The sequence below is a fragment of the Arvicanthis niloticus genome, unplaced genomic scaffold (genome assembly GCF_011762505.2).
Source record: "Arvicanthis niloticus isolate mArvNil1 unplaced genomic scaffold, mArvNil1.pat.X pat_scaffold_890_arrow_ctg1, whole genome shotgun sequence".
In the NCBI taxonomy this organism is placed as follows: domain Eukaryota; kingdom Metazoa; phylum Chordata; class Mammalia; order Rodentia; family Muridae; genus Arvicanthis; species Arvicanthis niloticus.
Window position 1 is genome coordinate 1 of NW_023046466.1, and position 21,389 is coordinate 21,389.

A 21,389-nucleotide genomic window follows, 5' to 3' on the forward strand; every position below is an offset into this window, starting at 1 on the left:
GGATGTAATGAACCAACTGAAGTTTAGGGCAATTGAAAGGTATGGAGATAAGAATATTGATAAAGACCTGCTTTTCCAGGCTGGAGATAGTAGCACCCAGCAATTGTGTCAGAAGGCAAGTTGAAAATGAGCATCCTGTGTGTGTCTTTTATCCATGGATTCAAGGGAAGCTGGGTGGGAGCTGGCAGCATGGCCTGTTCCCAGAGCTTAGGCAGGGTAGTGAAAACAACATGATAGACCAAGTACAAAGTGGGGTAGATGAGTTTGGATGGACTGAGGAATCCCAGCAGAACTGAGAAAGCCCAACTCTTTTTTTTTTTTTTTGGAAGCCCAACTCTTAACTTTTTTATTGTTTGTCCAGGCTATTTTTTTGTGTGAAATGTACAAAAGTTAAATTTTATCACATTCTTATCATCTTCTCAGTATTCCTGTGGTGGACCTTCAGCCTCTCCACCTGAATGAAAACAAAGATCCCAGGCAGTGCCTGAAGTACATTTTAGCTAGGGTTCCTCTGGGTCCACCAGCCAAGGTAGAATAGTTGCAGTGTCCTTCTTCCTCCATCACTAAGCCTCCTTCCAGCTGAAGTGATTTCTGTCTCATATCCTATGCTACTCCTGTTGGCACTCTGTGTACTCAGACTCATCAGACTCAGCAAGGAGGCCATGGAGAGCTGCTGGCTTTTATTATCTCCCTCCTCAATGCTGACTACTCCAGCTTTTGTAAAATGTTCATGATCACTGCCATGTGTACATTGGCCTTCTGACCTTTCCTTGCTTCTTTCAGACACCAGGAAACAAACGTTCAGAAACAGAAAACAAACAGCACTTTGTTTTCAGGATAATTTGAATAACACTGGGAAGGGGATGGAAGGAAGGGGATTCCCTCAACTGTCCTGGTTTTAGACCCAAGTGGCACTACACTGGGCATAGCTTTTGAAATGTCAATCCCACTGAATGAGAGCAAAGGCCATCACCCAAATTCACCAAATTTATAGCAAGCTTTATTATATGTGCACATATATAAAAAGAGTGGCAACTGCTTGTCCCCAAATGTGAGATTTGAGGGGTCAACCCCAAACTCAGGAGAAGTGGGGTTTTTACAGTTCCAAAATTAAAAGGCCAGCGGATTTTCAAGTTGTGGGGGATTTTAAGAGTAATTATTTTAGTTACATAGAAACTTGACAGAACAGCTCAAAATTATTTGGCAGGATACCTTATCAGGGTGGAGGTTAGGATACCCTCGGGGATTATGGTGGTTTGAAAAGAAATGGCCCCCGTTGACTCATGTGTTTGAATGCTTGACCCATAGGCAACGGCACTATTAGAAGGTGTGGCCTTGTTAGAGTGGCATCTCCTTGCTAGAGGACTTGTGTCACTGTGGGGGCAGGCTTTGAGCTTTCAGAAGCTCAAGTCAGTTCTCTGACCTGATACCTGCAGATCAAGATGGAGAACTCTCAGCTCCTTCTCCAGCACCACATCTGCCTGGATGCTGCCATGTTTCCTGCCATGGTGATAATGGACTAAACCTCTGAATTGTAAGCCAGCTCTAATTAAATGTTTTCCTTTATAAGAGTTGCCGTGGTCATGGTGTCTCTTCACAGCAATAGAAATCCTAACACAGGGAGTGAGTCAAATTCCATAGAGTGTAGAACATGTCATATTTCAAAAATGGGTCAAGACAATGGGTGAAACCTAAGTTTTACAGAAAACAGGAATGAGCTTATTTTGAACTTGCAACAATTTGGCTTCTAATCTTAAAATGGAGTTAGTCTTGTCTATCAGAAAACTTTTCAGGAGAAGAAAAAGGAGGATCCAGAAAAAAAGAAAAAATTAAAGTACAAGGAACCTATATAACAACAACCAAAGCTTTTATAATTTCATCTGTGTGCAATAGCCAGGATAGCTGATGAATTATCATCTCCTTTTTCTATCAGAGTGACAAGTGTCTAATTGTTACTTGCATTGCTGCTGTACTTTCTGTATGTTTTGAAACTAAATAAACCACCAGGATTTTGACAATAGCCTGCCTTCACTCCACTCTCACTCTGGCGTGCAGCGCCATATGGTCCTCATCCAGTAAGTGGCCCTGGCACTTTTTCTGTTGAAATTAGGATGGGTTCAGAGTCTACTGCCTGCGTGAGCATTGATAATTTCTGAGCACAATTAATGTAACCAAACAACCCCAGCCAGGGTTGTAGCACATACGTTTTAACCCCAACACTTGGAGGCAGTAGCAGGAGCATCTCTGTGAGTTCAAGGCCAGCCTGATCTACATAGTGAGTTCCAGGACAGCCAGAGCTACATAGTGAGACACTTGTCTTTAGAAAACAGAAAATAAAACAAGAAAATAATCCCACAGAGACAAGCCTACAGGCTCACTTGATCTGCATAATCCCTCAGTGACACTCTGTTCCCCCAGATAATTGTAGATTGTGCCAGATTGACAGAACCAGCCATCATAGGAAGTATCAAGTATTTGTTTCCAATATTATCATTTTTCCTCAAGGAACTTCTGTTTCTTCCTTCAGCTCTCACCACTGTCTTTGAGGTGCTGCTTCGTGGCAATCAAGACAAGTCAAATCCAAAAGAATATTGGTGATCGAAGTGAAGTCACTCACAAAAAGGGAGAGGAACTGAAGAGAGATGATATCCATCAGATGACAAAACTAATTTCAGTTACAATGCCATGTCTTACCTATGTTTAAGACTTCACAGCCACATACTTACTCTTGTTAACTACTGTGTAAGACTAGAGAGAGTAACTAATCAGATATTGGTTAGGAGCAAGAACTTAGGTTTTCACAAGAAGAGAAAACACCACTAACTGTGAGGAGGAAACAGGTGAATGTATCCTGGCTCTTAAGACTTCAATGAAATGCATTCTCCTCTTCTTGAAGACTCCATAAGCCTACTCCTCCCTACACCAGCATCTCTGGGACCCTTAGTTTCTGTTTCTAATATTGGTAATGTGCTCTCTCCACCTGTGAAGTCTGGGTTCTAATTAAGAAGTCTCTGCCTCAGTAAATTTTATAAATAAAACATTTCTGTCATTATATTAATCCATATTCTTTCCAGTATGGACAGCAAAGCCTTCTACAATCAAAGAGCAATGAGGTAGCTGACAGACTCTAAAGAAGCTGGATGAGACCAAGGCTACTCAAGAGACTTTTTGAATAGTCCCTGGAACTTGTTCTGTTAGGACACCGTGCCCTTCTTACCTTATTTCCCTCACAGTTTTGCCGCTGTCAGAGAACAAAGCATCTGGCATGTCCCTGGCAGCTCTGGAAATAGGAAATGGTGAATTTCTTCTGGCTTCAGTGTATGAACTTAAGGAGCTCTGATTGGCCACACTTGGAAGATGGCCAGTTTTATGACCCAAAGTCTGTTCACAATATTAAAATTAGATAGATAAATGATAGACAGACAGACAGACAGACAGATAACATGCCATAATCTTTTTTAAGACAAATGTTAAGCAGGAGATGGAAATGACTTTGTACAATGCTTTGGTGGAATTCTCTCCCTTCTGATGTCAGAATGCAAAAGATATTTATGAAGACATTAACCAGACAGTTATTCTCATTGTTATGAAGACAGTTATTCTCACTGGCATAGAATATAAAATTGAGGTCCTAATAAGTTGTAGTCAGTTCGTTTACTGTAGGAAACAAGCCAGAATTACTAACATGACCAGTTTGGAGCAAAGATTTGAGGATATGTGTTTTTAACTATAAAACTGGAACTGGGAGGAGGACAATTAATTGTAAGCTTTCTGACAATTAAAGATGATGATGTTTTGACTAACTCACAAATATTCATAGAAAATCATGAAGAAGCTACAGAAGTAAGCCAAAAATTATACAAATGACATGAAAAATGAACTAATGACTATATTTTAAACAGGGGAAAGAGGCCACTAGATGATTTGTATTTACCTTGATAGTTGACACAGCCAATAAAAGTTACAATCAGGAGCAAAATCAATGCAAAAGAAAAGTCTAGTTTGGGGATACAGTGGTTTGAATATATGCTTAGCCCAGTGGCACTGTTTGGAGGTGTGGCTTTGTTGGAGTAGGTGTGGCATTGTTGGAGGAAGTGTGTCACTGTGGACATGGGCTTTTAAGACCCTGATTGAGGCTGCTTGGAAGTCAGTCTTCCCTTAGTGCCCTTCAGATGAAGATCTAGAACTCTCAGCTCCTCCTGCTCTGCCTGGATGCTGCCACAATTCCACCTTGGTGATAATGGACTGAGCCACTGACCATGTAAGCCAGCCCCAATTAAATGTGGTGCTTATAAGAGTTGCCTTTGTCATAGCAAGTTCACAGCAGTAAAAACCCTAACTAAGATGGGAGATGTGATAATTTCTTGATAGTACAGAGGATACCAGTCACCTAACATATTATATAATCAGAGGATGGAGGAGAAGCCAGTAAAAATTATGTATAATTATTTATACATGTGAGAGAAAAAACAGAAGAGATTGGAATATGTTAAAAATCAGTAGCAATTTTGACAATACCTGAAGTTTCATATTAGTGACGTTCTGTTCCAAATCATCTTTGCCTTCAATGAAGATTTACAAAATTTCCTGGTCTTTAAATACTAGAAGTATCCTAAATTCTTAATATGTAGCATTTTAATAAATTATTTAGGCCTATCTCTTCTACCACTGTCTTATTTTTTTGCTCCTCTTTGGGCCCTGCTCTTACCTTTGGGTCAGAACAGTACTTAGTCATTTCCGTCCAGACTATCAGTACACCTGGAATGGCTTTCCCACCCTGGTGTCTACCTCTGGCAGTAGTGTTACCCTCAAATCTTCTAAACCACCAAGCTGCAAATGCTATGTTACCTTCTCATCTGTGAGGGAAATCATTTAACTTAATAAACAAAAAAAATGCTGATGACTTAGCATTAACATAATCATTTTAATGTTTTACATTGTATTAGCATATGGCATGCATACAAGAAAGTAGATATGTGTACATACATATATAATTTGAAAAACAAGAAATGCAAAACTATACCTAGAAAACAAAGACTGACTAGTGTATGAGCTCCTCATGGATCCATTTCATCTACCTTTCCAGCCACTTTTCCTATCTCCATTCTCCTTCCTCAGTCCAGATCACACCATGGTTCTATCACACAGACTGCCTTCCTCAGCACCTTCTGAAACTTCTCTTCCAACAGACTGAACTCCTGGCCCCTTGTTCCCTTCCTCACAAGCTCAAGTGCATTTCTCCTTCAAAATTAAGTCACATAGAATGTTAGGCTGGCTTCCCCTGACTTCCCCTCCTAAGGTGAGCATCCTGCTTCTGTGGGGCTGAAGCACTGTCTTATCTCTGGAGTAGCTCCTCCTGTTTTACGGTAATTATTGGAGTTTTTACCCTGGTGTTATCAGTATGAAGATCCAACGTTATCTTTGACTCTTTAGTCTTTCAGTTTGGTAAATAAACATTCACTAATTCTTTGAGTTGCTGTAAGGACAGGTTTTATAAGAATCCTAAGTAATACACTTTCTGCACTCTGCTACCTGTGATGTTTGCTTTGACAACCAATTTGGAAAATATCATCTACTTGTGACAGTGATAAGGAGTGTCAGGAAGTTCTTAGTCTAAACAGTCACATAGCTAATACAAGGCACAGTTACATCTTCTTCTGGGTCTCTGAAAGCCTACTCTGTCCACATCAAGCCACTTCTACAGGAACTATGGTAAGAAAAGAGAGAAAGTTAAGGTGAAAGATATTAATTTGTAGTTGTTCTGTGTGACTAGAGCCCAATAATGAAACGTTGACAAAAGCAAGTGTTGGCTGGACTTTGTACAAACCTCTAATCTCAGTACTTGGGAGGCAGGCAGATCTCTGTGAGTTCAAGGCCAACCTGGTCTACATACTTAGTTCCAGGACAGACAGGGCTACATGGTGAGACCCTGTCTGAAAAACAAAAACAACAATAAAGAAAAGAGAAAGATGAGAAGGAGGATAAGGAAGAGAAAAAAGAAGAAGGAAAAGGAGGAGAAGGAGGAAGAGGAGGAGGAGGAAGAGGAGGAGGAGGAGGAGAAGGAGAAGAAAGAAGAAGAAGAAGAAGAAGAAGAAGAAGAAGAAGAAGAAGAAGAAGAAGAAGAAGAAGAAGAAGAAGAAGAAAGAAAGAAAGAAAAGAAGAAGAAGAAGAGATATGTTATTAAACATGATATTTTGTAGATAAATTACCAGTTTACAAAGTTGGGTGTTTAAGGTTTGTGCCCTGTCCTGTGGTGCAAATGAAGCCTGCTACTTCAACTGGCTTAAGAACTCTGTATGTTGCCTTCTTAGGGTATTTCCAGTTCAGAAAGTGCATTGTGACTTCATTACTAGCCGTGGGATCTGTGGTGTGGAGTTACAGCCAAAGCTAGCTGACTCCTACTTGTAATGCAGTGTGGAGTCCTGTGCAATTAACATCATTGTGCCCAAACTTGCTGCATCTCAGTTGGCAATATGGGCTATGGATTAGTTTGTTTGTGTGATGGCTATCCGTGGAAATTAGTTACAGACTGATGTGGGTTAAATATAAGGAAGAGTGCTCTTGTTTTGAAAAGTGATCTTTAACAAAAAAAAAAATTTCTTATGTGTATAGGTGATTACTCTTATGTATGTCTGTGCACAATGAACATTACATCCCCTGATGCTGACAGTTGTGAACTGCCATGTGACTGTTAGGAGCCCAGGTCATCAGGAGGAGCATAGGTCCCAATGACATCAGAAGACACTGCAGTAGCCACTGTCATTTCTGTCCCCAGGTTTGTGGTGTGACAATAAAACCACCTCATTTAAGCTGCTTACTGCTGAAAGACTCCTAGGCTAGGTCTCTCATAACTCAGTATCGGAACCTTACGTCCCAATCCTCTGAGCTATCTCATGAAAACTTTGAGTCAGTGACAGTCTGTAATTGTGCAGGTCAGTGAGACACACCCAGACACAAGCAGATACACACATACACAAAGTACTGTTCTGGACATTTTTTTGAGGACTTCATTTTTATTGACTGGAGCCACTCTTGCTTGGCAGTCAATATCTATTCTTAATTGACATTTGCCCAGCACCAACTCTACCCACCAAAGATAAACAGCCACTTAAAATGGAAAGAAAATTCTGAAGGTAAAATGTCAAAATGCAAATTGTGTGCCAGGCAGCAGGACAGCCAGAGCCTTCCTTGAGAAGTGAAAACATAACTGTATTGTGTGGTCGCCCACCATGCTTCTGTTTAAACACCCAACTTGGGATAGCATACAGTCAGATGCCTGTGCACTACTCAGACCATGAGTTAATCTTTTCCCCGATGCTGACATTGCTTCAGCCCTTCCCTCATGCAAGCAGATGTTAATCTAATGTTAATTACTGTAGACACTGAGGGTGCTGCTCCAAGGAATGAACCAGGAAGAAGGGAGACAGCTGAGCGAGCAGGCAGGAGCATCACACTTGAGGCATTTGCTATCCATCCTCAAAAACCGGAAAAGAGCTGGTGTTGCTGAGGTATGGAGAAAAGAAGATGCTTGCATAATTTTAATGGGATATAAATTATAACACACTAAAGACACAACCATGATAATTCCTCTAGAAATTTAGCAATAGGGCACATTACCAAAGTCCTGGACTCATACTTGCTCTGTCCATGGTAATGAATCCTTATCTTCCGGAACACTCGTGCCTTCACATTCGCAGCAGGATTAATCCTAATAACCAAGATACAAAACCAAGCCACTGTCTATCAATGGACAGATGATAACACAGCAGACTCACATGGAACGTTAGCTACTCCGCCCTTTCTAAAGAGGCTCTGTCACTTGCAGTCACTGGAATGAAGAAGCTGGGGACATGGTGTTAAGTGAGGTAGATCAGCCACAGAGGGACAAATTCCACAGGACTTCGCTTACAGCGTGAAATCTGAGTATTCGATTGGCAATAGCAGAGAACAGTGGGGTCACCAAAGGCTAGGGATAGAGGGGGACAGAGACCATACTTACATTGACTTAGCTACCCCGTAATACATACATATACAAAGAATGCCATCATCAAACCATTTGCTAAGAAATCTTGGAATCTATGTCTAGAAAGCAGGAAAACAGCCCTTACTAGGGTGTTTCTGTAGTGTAGTGGTCATCACACTCGCCTAACACGGGAGAGGTCCCCGGTTTGAAACCAGGTGGAAACATGGTTGGTTTTCTCACTTTCTCGTGTTTTCAGACTCTCAGTTCACTTCCTACACTTTTGAGAAGTTAAAAAATATTAGACTCAGCCCTCTGTTTTTAGCCTTGACAAGCATGGTTTTCTTATAGCAAGTAACTTGAGTGAAAAACCAGTGGAAGCACTTGGCATAAAAGAAAGTACAAGAAAAAAAAAGTCTGTGTCTTGGGGATTAGCTCAGATGGTAGAGCGCTCGCTTAGCATGCGAGAGGTAGTGGGATCGATGCCCACATCCTCCAACTATTATGTTAGCTAGATTGAGGACTGAAAATTACACTTTCCTCTCATACTCTAAACAAAAGTTTCAGCACACACTCACTTGCCGTTTTTCTCACATGGTGGACTCTCTAGTTTGTGTATTTAGCATTTTAGCGTCTCCATTTGTTCTATCACTCGACAGACACTGGTGCAGAACCTCTTCTGTTTAACCAGGTTTAGGCTTTTCCTTTTAAACCACTCCGTGCTCTAAGTTGTCTGCCCGCCTTTCTGGAATCTTTTCCTCGTCTATCTTTGGCTCACTCACCCGCGTTATTGGAGGGTTTTTTCTGCTCCTCACCTTCCTGCACTGCCTTACAGCATCGCATGGACCAACCTCCACTCGGCCTGAATGGGATGTGGCTTCCCACTAGTCTCAATTTTCCATTTCTAAGCTCAGCCGCCTGCCCGGGTTCTCTCACAAGTTCTCCAGCATCTACAACTTTCTCCTCCAGGTGTCTGCAGGTGATCCGGCTCGCCCAACCTCCCGCCCTCTGTGTGTTTTACTCCCACGCGATTCCCCTGCGGTGCAGCTCTGCGACTCAACCCCGGAATCCCTACTCCCGCGCTTCTTCCCTCCGCCTCGACACTCGAAGTGCTTTTCTTATTCCCTCCCTGTGACAGGATCTCGCCTTTACACTAGGGTTTTTAATCTCTATTTTCTTTGCATTCCTTAAAATTCTCTCGTTAATGTGTATCTGTAACTTCGGGACTGCACTTTAGCAAGATTATACTGTTTGACTTGGATTGTAAAGTGAGAGAAAAAAGTTCCGTGGTCGTTACCGTAGTGTAGTGGTTATCACGCTCGCCGACACACGAGAAAGGTCCTCGACTCAAAACTGACCGGGAACACTTTTATGCCTTCAGTCTCAGAAAACAGTACATATATGTAGGTAGCCCTGCCTCCTACCATCGACTATAACTGGGAAAGGTTTGATGCGCTTTGAGGAAGGCTCAGAGGGGGCTGTGGGAAAGAGCTAAGGGGATCCTAGAGCCCCACCAAGCAGCCAAGTCCCCAGGGATGAAGGTGGGGTAAGGAGGACAGGCTCCTGGGTTTCAGCTCAGTGTGGTCACTGGGAATCCCTGGTAAAAAGGGTTTCTGTGTGTCATTGGCTGACACAAAGGAAGGCAAAGCTGAGTGGATCCACAGGAAAGTCTAGTAGTTCTTACGTGTATGGGTATTTACATGCAGTGTCCAGAAGAGGCCAGAAGAGGGCAATAGATGCCGTAGTACTGAAGCTGAACTGGTTTACGAGCTCCCCTGTGGTGCTAGAATTCAAAGTCAGGGCCTCTGAAAGAGCAGCTGGTGCTCTAGCTTAACGGTTTCTTTAGAAATTGAAAACAGAGCCACAGAGCCTTCCCTCCACTGGGCACGTGGCCACAGTAATGGAATTTAGGTGTTCTGAGACATTTGCTTGGTTACCATAACGGATCACTGTCTTCTGAGATACTCTCTCCTTCACATTCACTGAAGCATAACGCATTCACTGAAGGATAATTCCCAGAAGGATTAGTCCCAGTCTCTTCAGAATTCCTCCATCTACATCGCGCATACATTGATCTGTGCATTTAAACAATGCTTCTAAGCGTTTACAAAAGTCTGAACCTTTTCTGTGAGACCATCTTAGGGCCCCCTCTTCCCCTTAAACTGAGCTGCTCTGCCCGCCATTCTGGAATGTTCCCCATACTCGTTCATCTTTTACACATTCCACCGCCATGGTAGGAGGTTTTTCTTCGCCTCACTGGCAGGGAGCTACCCTGCACCACTGCCGCCAGCATGGTGAGGACAAAAACCCCATTCGGCCTGAGTGGAACCTACCCCCTCCCTACTAGTCTCAATTTTCCATTTCTAAGTGCGGTGACAGATTGAGCATCTTCCCTTAACATGATGCTGTGACTATTTGAGGCACCTGCGGAGCGTCGCTCAAAAGCTCTTTGGCATCTACAGCGTTCTCCTCGAGGTGTCTCCAGTTGATCAGGCCCTTCCATCCTCCTTCCTTCTCTGTGTTTGACACGTTACAGATTTCCCTGAGAGGCACTGATGAGTCTCCACTCCTACAACAAGCTTCTCCCTCCGCTGAGCTCTTTCTTTTACTCGCGCCGTGGAAGACACAACTTTCAATCCTTCCCTGTACAGGATGTCGCCTCTCCACTGTGGCTTTTTAATCTTTGGTTTGGTTGCAATGCAATTCTCACTGTAAAGGCGTCCAGATAACATTGTAGCAAATTTATGGTGTCTTGGATGGTAAAGTGATAGAATGGCAACTGTGGGGGGTTTCCGTAGTGTAGTGGTTATCACGCTCGCCTCACACGCGAGAGGTCCCCGGTTCGAAACCGGGCGGAAACAACATTACTTTTCTTCTCACTTCTTCTTGTGGTTTCAGATTCTCAGCTCACTCCTTACCCTTTTGGGGAGGTGAAACAATCTCAACTCCACGGTTTCAGCCTTCACTATCATGCTTTCCTGCACCCTAGTTATACCAGGTACCTCTCTGATGACCAGTGGACACTCTTAGCATAAAAGAAAGTACAAAAGAAAAAAAACATCTTCTTGTGTGGTGGGGGATTAGCTCAAATGGTAGAGCGCTCGCTTAGCATGCGAGAGGTAGTGGGATCGATGCCCACATCCTCCATTTCTTTTCACAGCACGTCCCCAGTCTGACAATCTGCCTTTCCAATTTTGGAAATTGCAGGCTTTAAACAGCCTTATGCTCTTGCTCCCTTCGGCACACACTCACTTGCCAGTCTCTCAGACACATAGCATGTACTCCTTAGTCTGTGCGTTTCACAAAAGTTTGTGAGTGTCTATATGTGTTCTTTCACTCTATAGACACTGGCTCAGAACCTCTTCTGTGCCACCAGGTTTAGGACTTCTTCCTTAATTCTCCATATCGTGCTGCCCTGTGAGCACTTCAGTGCTTCTCTGCAATCTTCCTTTTCTTCCTCCACCTTTTGCTCACAGGTACCGCGTGAGTGGAGTTCTGCACCTCGAAGGCAGGGGGCGTCCCACACACCTCTACTACCACCACCATCATCAATGTGGACAAACCTCCACTTGGCCAGAGGGCTGTGGCCCCTCCCCTCCCCCACTCGTCTAAGTTTCTCATTTCTAAGCTCTGTAAAAAAAAAAAAAAAAAAAAAAAAAAAAAAAAAACCTGAGAATTGCTTTGCTAGGACCATTTGAGCCACTTGCCTGGGTTCCCTCAAAATCTCTCTGGCATCTACAACATTCTCCTGCAGATGTCTCCAAGTGTCTCAGCTCTTCCATCTCCCTTTCTTCCCTGAGTTTTGCACAGGTGCCACTCCCCTGCAATAACTCCTTTTGTCTTTACCTTCAGAAGGCAGTGTGGAATGTCCTGCAGTCTGCCCTGCCTCCTGCCAGAGGCTTTGACTGAGAATGCTCCCTGCTGACGTTCCTAGTGTGAAAAACAACCATTAAACCCACAAAGGATACCTCCACCAGGGCAGCTGGAAAAACCTGAGTGGAAACCCTTGGTTCCATGGTGCCTGAATAGACAATCTGACCCAGGACATCCTCTGTGAACTATCCAGATCCTGGACAGATTTCTCTTCTGTTCCACAATTTGAAATAAGATTATCGACAGTTGGTTTTTGTTTTTGTTTTTTTCTGAAAGAATGAAGCAGCAGGCATGCTTTGCTAGCCATCAGGAACAAGGGACCAAGGACAGTGACCATTAGGGTACAGCTAGGGGAAGAAGAGGGAGAGAAGCTCTGGGTTGGGGTTTGGAGACACAGTCTGCAGATTTACCTCCACACCTCAGCTGAGGAATCTTCCAAACCTATACAAGTAAGGAAACAGCAGTGTCTGGACACACGGCTCATTTGCAGGCTTCTCTGCTTGCTGAAATGCTGGAAGACACATAGTCCTGTCCAGAGAAGGACACTGGGTCTGGAGATGAACAATTTGCTCTCTTCCCTCTCGAAGCTGTAATGGCGAGAACATACTCAGTTGTTCTTTTCCACAGGAGAATTTCCTCCTGCAGCCCGGGCCTAAATGTCAACTTGGTCTGGAAACACCCTGGCAGAGTACCACAGCGATAGAGCCCAGCTCTGGAGCAGGAGACTATAACCAGAAGCCCAGTCTAAACTCAAGGCTGTGGAGGTCAGGGAGGTTAGATATCTGGAGTGTTAACAGATGAGTTACTGTGCAGACTGGGCAGTGAGGGGGGAGTTAGGGCAGAGAAGAGCTCACTATTTGACACTCAACCTCTGCTTCCATATTCGGGCCTTGTCACTTCCCCACTCTGACACCCTGTGAAAAACACTCAATCTACCTGAGCCTACATTGCATCTGGAAAGAGCAGATGTGCACAAGACCTTTTGCTGCCAAAGTTCAACTGCACTACATGGAATAAACTCAACAAATCTTTTAGAGTACTTAAGGGCATATGTAACTAGAAATCACAGGATATTTTGTGAATTTAAAGGGACTGTGTCCACTTGTGTAGAGTATTAGTCCTGGTTTTCTGGAGTAACAGAACTTGTAGAATGAAACTATAGAGAAAGAAAGTGGATTTATTTTACAGGTTGTGGTCCAGTCAAAGAGTACAGTAGCTGAATCTACAAGGCTGGATGTCTCTGCTGGATTTCAGTGTATATCAGAACCCTGAAAAGTAGTCTCTGATGCCAGTGAAGAAATGGACTTGCTAGCAAAACAAGAGCAAGCAAGAAAAGACCAAAATCCCCTTCTTTTATATCCTTTATGTAGACCACAGCAAAAGGTGGATCTTCCCACCTGATCTGAATTAAACCTAAGATCTTCACCTAAGATCTGAATTAAACTAAATTAAATTAATTAAAGATCTGAGTCTTACGGACTCAAAGATCCAGATCAGAAGTCCACTTCAAATAATATAGCTAAACAAAAACTTCCCAGGTTTTCCTAGCCATTTGGGAGTTTTAGTTAATTTCAGACACAATCAACCTGACAACAAAGGCTAGCCATCACATGCAGATGCTGACAGAAGCAGGGATACAACAGAATGGTGTGGATGAAGAATGAGTTGAAGACTATTTACTTGCTCATTCAGTCAATGAACAGATAACCTCCTGTGTTATTTTGGACAGAGAAGAGCGAAAAGAAAAGACTCACAAGGGAAGAGTGCCATAGGAGTGAAACATGAGGTCAGGGAGGGCACAGGGCAGCTGCAAGTGAACCTGCTCCCTCAGCTCAGAGGGTCTGGTTTAGATGAATCCCAGAGGGATGTGGACGCCATCATTCTGGATGTGAAATGCTTCAGATGCAGCACTAGCTGCTAGGGAGCAAAATCCAAGTGAAGCTTTGTTCTCTAAAAGCTGCAAGTGGATACAGGGTGCTTGGAGACAAAGACGTTTCTAATGTGAAGTTGTGGATGGAAGAGGCAGTCTCAGTACAGCTGCAGGTCTGTCAAACTTCTGACCAGAAGAAGATCCTGAGGTCCAACCTCAGAGAGGCCAAGGAGACCTCCTTTTCCATCCAAGGTCTATTAGTTGCTTGTGTAGCAGGCTGACAGTGGGTAAAAAGAAAGGACTAAAGAGAACTTTAAAGCACATTTGAAACAACAACAAAAAATCATAACCACCGATGGTTAGTGATCACATTGAAATCAATTGCCAGTGTTTTGACCAGATGGGTAATGAGAAGATTTAGGCCACAATAGACACTGCAAGTAAACGTCTGCTCTTACTCCCTATCATGTGATGGAGGAAACAGGACCAGTCCCTTCTCAGCTTGGTATTCTGAATGTGCCTGGCTGCAATTAAGGCACAACAGAGGGTATGAATTCATTCGCTCTATTTATTTCTCTAACAAATTAATCCTAGCAATTTCCATTGTGCCATGATTGCTACTGTTGTAGTGTTTCAAAAGTAAATGAAATTCAGAAATGTTGAGAGCTGACTTGATCAACTGAGGCTTTCCCTTCTACCATAATGTATGGAGGAGAAACCTATCTCCTTCTCAAAACCACCTCAGCACCTCCATGTTCAATGACAAAAGTCATTCAGCAATCTGCCTTAACCATCAGATTACCAGGAGTAACCAATGGCCTTGGGAATAGCCTGTGATGTTTGAAGGTTTCCATGGGGCCCCTTAGGCCAATGTTTCAACAAGATGTAGCCCATTCCTGGCCCCGGAGGTGTCATTAGATATCTACTTATAGCATCCTCTCGTATTCTTGGTGACTCCATTTAGATTCCTTTCATATATCTTTTAGGAAGCTTCTACAGTAGTAAGTTTCTCTGTGGTTATTCCAATGGCTCTTGCTGTTAGTTGTCCCTCCCTATACTCCCTCCTTTACCCTTGTCTTCCACCCAGCTACCTATTTAATCCTCTTATTCTAGTTTCCTCTTTGTCCTGCCATAACAACTACATTCTGTTTCCCCTTCCTAGAGAGACCCTCTCTTTCACCTCTGTCCTTTACTAATACCTAAGCTCTGTGTTTTTTTTTTCAAATTATAACACATATCAAAAGCTTAAAAGCAACACCCACCTATAAGAGAGAGATAACATACAGTATTACTCATTTGCATCTGGGTTATCTCACTCAGGATAATTTTTTCTACCTCCATTTATTTAGCTGCAAATTTCAGAATATCATTTCTCTTAACAGCTGGATAATAGTCCACTGTATAAATGGACCACATTTTCATTATTCATTCATCAGTCAGTAGATATCGAGGCTGTTTCTGATTTCTGAATATTATGAATAAAACAGCAGTGAACATGAATGAGCTAGTATCTCGATAGTAAAATGTAGAGTCCTTTCGATATATGCCTCTGAGTGGTACAGATGGGGCTTATTAGCCTGTTTCTTTGTTTGTTTGTTTGTTTGAGACAAGTTCTCTCCGTACAGTCCTGGTTATCCTAGAACTCACAATATAGACTACCAGACTCCTCTCAAACTCACAGAGGTCTGCCTGCGTCTGCCTCCCAAGTTCTGGGATTAAAGGCGTGCACCGTCACGCCAGTTTTAGGTGGATTTTGAGGCAAATCTATTTCCAGCTTCCTGAGGAAGCACCACACGAATTTCCATGGTGGCTTCACATTTGTACTCCTGCTAACCATAAGTAAGTGCTCCCCTTTCCCCACATCCTCATCCCATGTGCTGTCATTTGCTTTATTGATCTTGACCATTCTTATTCAAGTAAGATAAAATCTCAAAGTAGTTTTGATTTGTACTTCCCTGATGGCTAACAGTGTTAATTATTCTTAGTTTCTCACCATTTATATTTCATCTTTTGAGAGCTCTCTGCTTAGTACTGTAGCTATTTTTAATTTTGTCATTCTCTTAATGTTCAGTTTTTTAGTGCTTTATGTGCCTATGAGATTTATAATTTGTAAACAATTTTCCCCATCCTGTAGCCTACTGCTTTGCCAGAGGTCGATGTCCTTTACTGTACAGAGGTATTTAGCTTCATGAGGTTCCATTATACAAATCTTATTGCCTGTGCTATCAGTGTACTGTTCTGAAAGACCTTTCCCAAGCCAATGAATTTAAACCTATTCCCTACCCTGTCTTCTGTCAGATCCTGGGTATCTGGTCTTGTGTTGACATTTTTTATCCATTGGAAGTTTTTTGTTTGGTTAGTTTTGTTTGTTTTTGTTCAGGATGATAGATGTGGATCTATGTTTATTCTTGTATATGCAGCTGTCCAGTTTGCAAGCAATCAGGATGCAGATGCAGTCAGACTTCTGTCTCTTTTCCAGTTTGTTTTGCTTCTTTGTCAACAATCAGTTGTCCATAGGTATGTGAACTTATGCATGAGTCTTCAGTTTGATTCCATTGATCAACACATCTGGTTTTATGTAGACAGCATGCTATTTTTATTACCACAGGGCCATAATACAACTTGAAATCTGAGGCAGTGATATCTTCAACCGTTCTTTTTATCATTCAGGATTGCTTTAATATCCTGAGGGTTTTTTTAATTTCCATATGAACTTGAATTTTTTTCAATTTCTATGAAGAATTGTGTTGGAATTTTGATGGAGATTGTATTGAATCTGTACATTGCTTTTGGCAAGGTGCCCATTTTCACAATATCAATTCTAGCAATCCACTAGCATGGGAGGTTTTTCCATCCTCTAGTGTCTTCTTCAATTTCTTTCTTCAGTGTCTTAAAGATTTTATTGCTACATCCCAGGATGTTTTCTGAGGACACGGTGAAAGGAGCTGTTTCCCTGACTTCTTGCTCCATTGTATGTAGGAAGGCTACTAATTTTCATGTGTTAAGCTTGTATCATGAAACTTTGCTGAAAATTTTATCAGCTCTAGAAGTTTGCTGGTGCAGTCTTTAGGAACTTTTATGAATAAAATGTCATCTGCAAATAAAGATACTTTGACTCCTTCCTTTCCTGTTTGTATCCCCTTCGTTTTTTTGTTTTTTTTTTTTTTTTTTTGTTGTTATAATACTTTAAGTACTATATTCTATAGATTGGAAAAAATAAACATCCTTGCTTTGTTCCTGATATTAGTGTAAATGCTTTGAATTTCTGTCTTACTTTGGCTGTGTGCTAGCTGTAAATTGCTCCTGTGACACTGAGACACGTCCATTGCATTCTTACTCTCCAGGACTTTTGTGATAAAGAGGTGCTGAATGTTGTCAAAGGCCCTTTCTACGTCTAATGAGAGGATTGGATTTCTTGTCTTTTAGACTGTTTGTGAGTGGATTATGTTTATTGATTTACATATTTGAACCAACCCTGCAACTCTGGGATGAAGCCAATTTGATCATGGTAAAAAAAAAAAAAAAAACAAACAAACAAAAAAAAAAAACAAAAAAAACAAAAACAAAAAAAAAACTTTTTGATATGTTCTTAGATTTATTTTGCAAGTATTTTATTTAAAATTTTTGTGTCTATGTTCATAAATGATAGTTATCTATAATTTTTTGGGTCTTTGCATAATTTTGGTATGAGATAATAGTAGCTTTGTAAAAAGAATTAGAAAGTGTTCCTTCAGTTACTATTTTGTGAAATAATTTGAGTTAGTATTATTCATTCTTCTTTGAAGGTTTGGTAGAATTCTGCGCTGAATCCATCTAGCTCAGGCCTTTTATGGGGCGGGAGGGAGACAGGACTTCTATTTTAATAGAGGTTATGGGATGGATATGGTTAAATTGTTTATTGATCTTAACTTTGATAGGTAGGTCTTACATAAAAAGTATGCATCCATTTTGTGTACATTTTTTCAATTTGGTGTAATATAGATTTTCAAATTATGTTCTCATGATTCTCAGTTTCCACACTGTCTGCTGTAATGTTCCCTTCTTGTTTCTACTTTGGTTAACATGGATCTTCTCTTTGTATTTTATCTAACTTGACTAAAAGTTTGTGAATCAGGTTAATTTTCTTAAAGAAACAATTTATCTCATCGGTTCTTTTAATTGTTTTTATATGTTCGTGTGTGTGTTTGTTTGTTTCTATATCATTTATGTCCTGAGTTTGATTAATTTCTTACTGTCTATTCTTATTTGGGTGTTATTTCCTCTTGTTGTTCTAGAGCGTTCAGGTGTATCACTAAGTTACTGCTGTGAGATCACTGTGTGTGTGTGTGTGTGTGTGTGTGTGTGTGTGTGTGTGTGTCTGTGTAAGAAATGCTTAGTGCTATGAACTTGCCTTTTAGAACCACCTTCCTTGTGTCCAGTATGTGTGTGTATGTTGTATTTTTATTTTTATTCAATTGTGAAAAGAGATTTCTTTCTTGGTTTCTGACCCATTTCTTGACCCATTTTTCATTTAATAGTGAGTCATTCAGTTTCCATGAGTCCATATACTTTTTTTTCCTCTTGACATTCAGCTTTAACCCACAGTGGTCAGAAAAGAAGCCGACTGTTATTTCAATTTTCTTTTATCTGTTGAGTCTTTCTTTCTGTCCTGGTATGTGGCCAGTTTTGGAGCAAGTCCTATAAGAGGATGAAAAAAAAGTATGTTCTTCAGTATTTTATTGGAGTGATCTGTAGATATCTGCTAGGTCCAATTGACTTATGATGTTATTTAACTGCAGTATTTCTGTGTTTAGTTTTTGTCTAGTGACCTACCTATTGAGGAAAGTGGAGAATGGAAGCCACCCACTATCACTGTGTGTTATATGTGATTTTAGCTGTAGTAGTATTTCTAATATGAACTTGGGTGCCCTTGTGTTTGGTGTATAACTGTTTACAATTGCAATATTCTCTTGATAGATTTTTCCTTTAAAGACTATGTAGTGTCCTTCCCTATTTCTTCTGGTCAGTTTTGATTAGAAGTCTATTTTGTCTGATATTAAAATAAGTTCACCTGCTTGCTTCTTGGGACCACTTACTTGGAATATCTTTTTCCATCTTTTTGCCATGAGATGCTGTCTATCCATGATGATGAGATTTATTTCTTACATTCAGTAGAAAGATGGATTCTGTTTTCTAATCTGTTAGTCTGTTATCAATGCTTTCTGATAATTATTGTGTGAGGTTTTCCCCCTCTCCTTTGGTTTACTGTTTGCCCTTTATTATTTGTTTCCTGTGTCTATTTGAATGTGGCTCATCTCATCAGAGTGAAGTTTTCCCTCTAATGTTTTCTGTAGAGCTGGATTGGTAGATAGGAATTATTTACATTTGTTTTGTTGTGGAATGTTGTTCTTTCCTCGTTAGTTGTGATTGACAGTTTTGCTGGGTATAGTAGTCTGGGCTGTTGGAGATGAAAGAGTTCTAGGATACCTGCCTAGGAAAGCTGTTAACAGGAAATGGAACCAGCCTATGAGAAAGAAGTGTGTTGAAGTCAACAAGGCTAAAAGGAATTGCAGATCTGAAGAACACTTTGACATCAAACATAGAGTTGCCCAGCTGGTTTTTCATCTTGTTTTGGTCCAGTATTTCTTCACTGTGCTCCCTTTTAGAACAGTAATGTATATCCTGGGTCATTGTATGTAGGAATTACGTGATCTGCTTTTTCATTTTAATTTTACAGGGAATTATAATTAAGAGATTGCATGAATCTCAGAAGAGACTTTGAACTTTGGACTTTAAAGGAAGTTTGAGACTGCTATAGACTATAGGGACTTTTGAAGTTGAGCTTAATGAATTTCAGCATATGGCATGGCTACTAGCCTATAGTGGTGAGGGAGTAGGATGTGGTGGTTTGAACAGCAATGGCTCCCACAGACTATGGGTTTGAATGCTTGGTTCATAGGAAATGACACTATCAAGAGATGTGGCCTTGTTGGAGAAAGTGTGTCACCATCGGGATGGATTTGTATGCTCAAGCTATGCCCAGTAAGACACATTGTCTTCCTCCTATTGCATGTGAATCAAGATATAGAATTCTCCAGCATCATGTCTGCCTGCACAGTCATGCTTCTTTTCATGAAGATAACAGACTAAACGTCTGAAACTGTAAGTCAGCTTCAATTAGATGTTTTCCTTAATAAGAATTGCCGTAATCATGGTGTCTCTTTACAGCAATAAAACCTAAGACATTGAAGAAAAAAAAAAGCATGGGGTGGGGGTGGGGTTTCTGTGTGTCATTGGTTAACACAAAGGAATCAAGATATTTGCATGCAGGTCCACAAATAGCCATAAGGAGGCAGCAGATGTCTCGAGATATTAGTAAATTATTTACATTAGTTTGTCAAAGTTAAATTAGACTTACATCTATATATCTTACATGGCTTACTTATCCTTTTCAATTAGGCTTACAAAATGCCATATCACCCATTATAGAAGAATTGATAAGTTTTCATGACCAATTTCATGACTAATAATTTTCTTACTAGCTCTCTAGTACTCTACATTATGATCTGTGGGTGCTGGGAATCAAAGTCAGGTCCTCTGGAAGATCAGCTAGAGCTTTAACAGAACAATTTCTTTAGAAAATGAGAAGAGAGCCACAGAGCCTGCCCCTCACATGGCCAGAGTAGTGGAATCAAGGTGTTCTGAAACATTCAGTGTCTTTTTGAGACACTCGTGCCTTCACATTTGCAGCAGGATTAATCCTAATAACCAAGATACAAAACCAAGCCACTGTCTATCAATGGACAGATGACAACACAGCAGACTCACATGGAACGTTAGCTACTCCGCCCTTTCTAAAGAGGCTCTGTCACTTGCAGTCACTGGAATGAAGAAGCTGGAGACATGGTGTTAAGTGAGGTAGATCAGCCACAGAGGGACAAATTCCACAGGACTTCACTTACAGTGTGCAATCTGACTGTTCACTTGGCAGTAATACAATAGAGTGTGGTCACCAACGGCTAGGGAGGGACAGCCACCTTAGTTACTTTGAGTTTTAGCTACCCCATGATAACATACATATACAAAGAATATCATCCTCCCCCGCCCCACCCCCCCCTCCCCCCACCCCCCCGGTCATTTACTAAGCAAGTTTTGAATGCCTTTGGAGAAGAGAAAGTAGGAAACCGCACAGTTATGGGGTGTTTCCGTAGTGTAGTGGTCATCACGCTCGCCTAACACGCGAGAGGTCCCCGGTTCGAAACCGGGCGGAAACAATGTTTTTCTCACTTTCTCTTGTGGTTTCAGATTCTCAGCTCATTCCCTACACTTTGGGGCAGTTAGGACAATCTCAGCTCCACGGCTTCAGCCTTCACTATCATGCTTTCCTGCTCAATAGCTATATCAGATACCTGTGTGAAGACCAGTGGAGACACTTAACATAAAAAAAAAAAAAAGTACAAAAGAAAAAAAACTCTTCTTTCATGTTGGGGGATTAGCTCAAATGGTAGAGCGTTCGCTTAGCATGTGAGAGGTAGTGGGATCGATGCCCACATCCTCCAGTTATTATGTTACAGAGAGGCTCATAATCTTACCTCATTTATTTAAATTGGGGAATAAAAATTAACCTTCTTAGTCTTAGGTTTTCCTCAGACACTCTAAGCATAAACTAGAGTTTTTTACATCCACATCACGTATTGGACAAACGTT

At 41.3% G+C, this 21,389-nt stretch overlaps 3 non-coding genes across 3 annotated transcripts; all 3 read left to right on the forward strand.

Annotated features, from left to right (window-relative positions):
* The first annotated feature begins 10,748 nt into the window (after positions 1-10,748).
* Trnav-cac (transfer RNA valine (anticodon CAC)) lies at positions 10,749-10,821 on the forward strand. Its single transcript has one exon. It is a non-coding gene; the product is annotated as a tRNA-Val (tRNA).
* Positions 10,822-11,034: 213 nt separating this feature from the next.
* On the forward strand, positions 11,035-11,107 carry Trnaa-agc (transfer RNA alanine (anticodon AGC)). The gene has a single exon. It is a non-coding gene; the product is annotated as a tRNA-Ala (tRNA).
* A 9,776-nt stretch (positions 11,108-20,883) lies between these two features.
* On the forward strand, positions 20,884-20,956 carry Trnav-aac (transfer RNA valine (anticodon AAC)). The gene has a single exon. It is a non-coding gene; the product is annotated as a tRNA-Val (tRNA).
* The last annotated feature ends 433 nt before the right edge of the window (positions 20,957-21,389 follow it).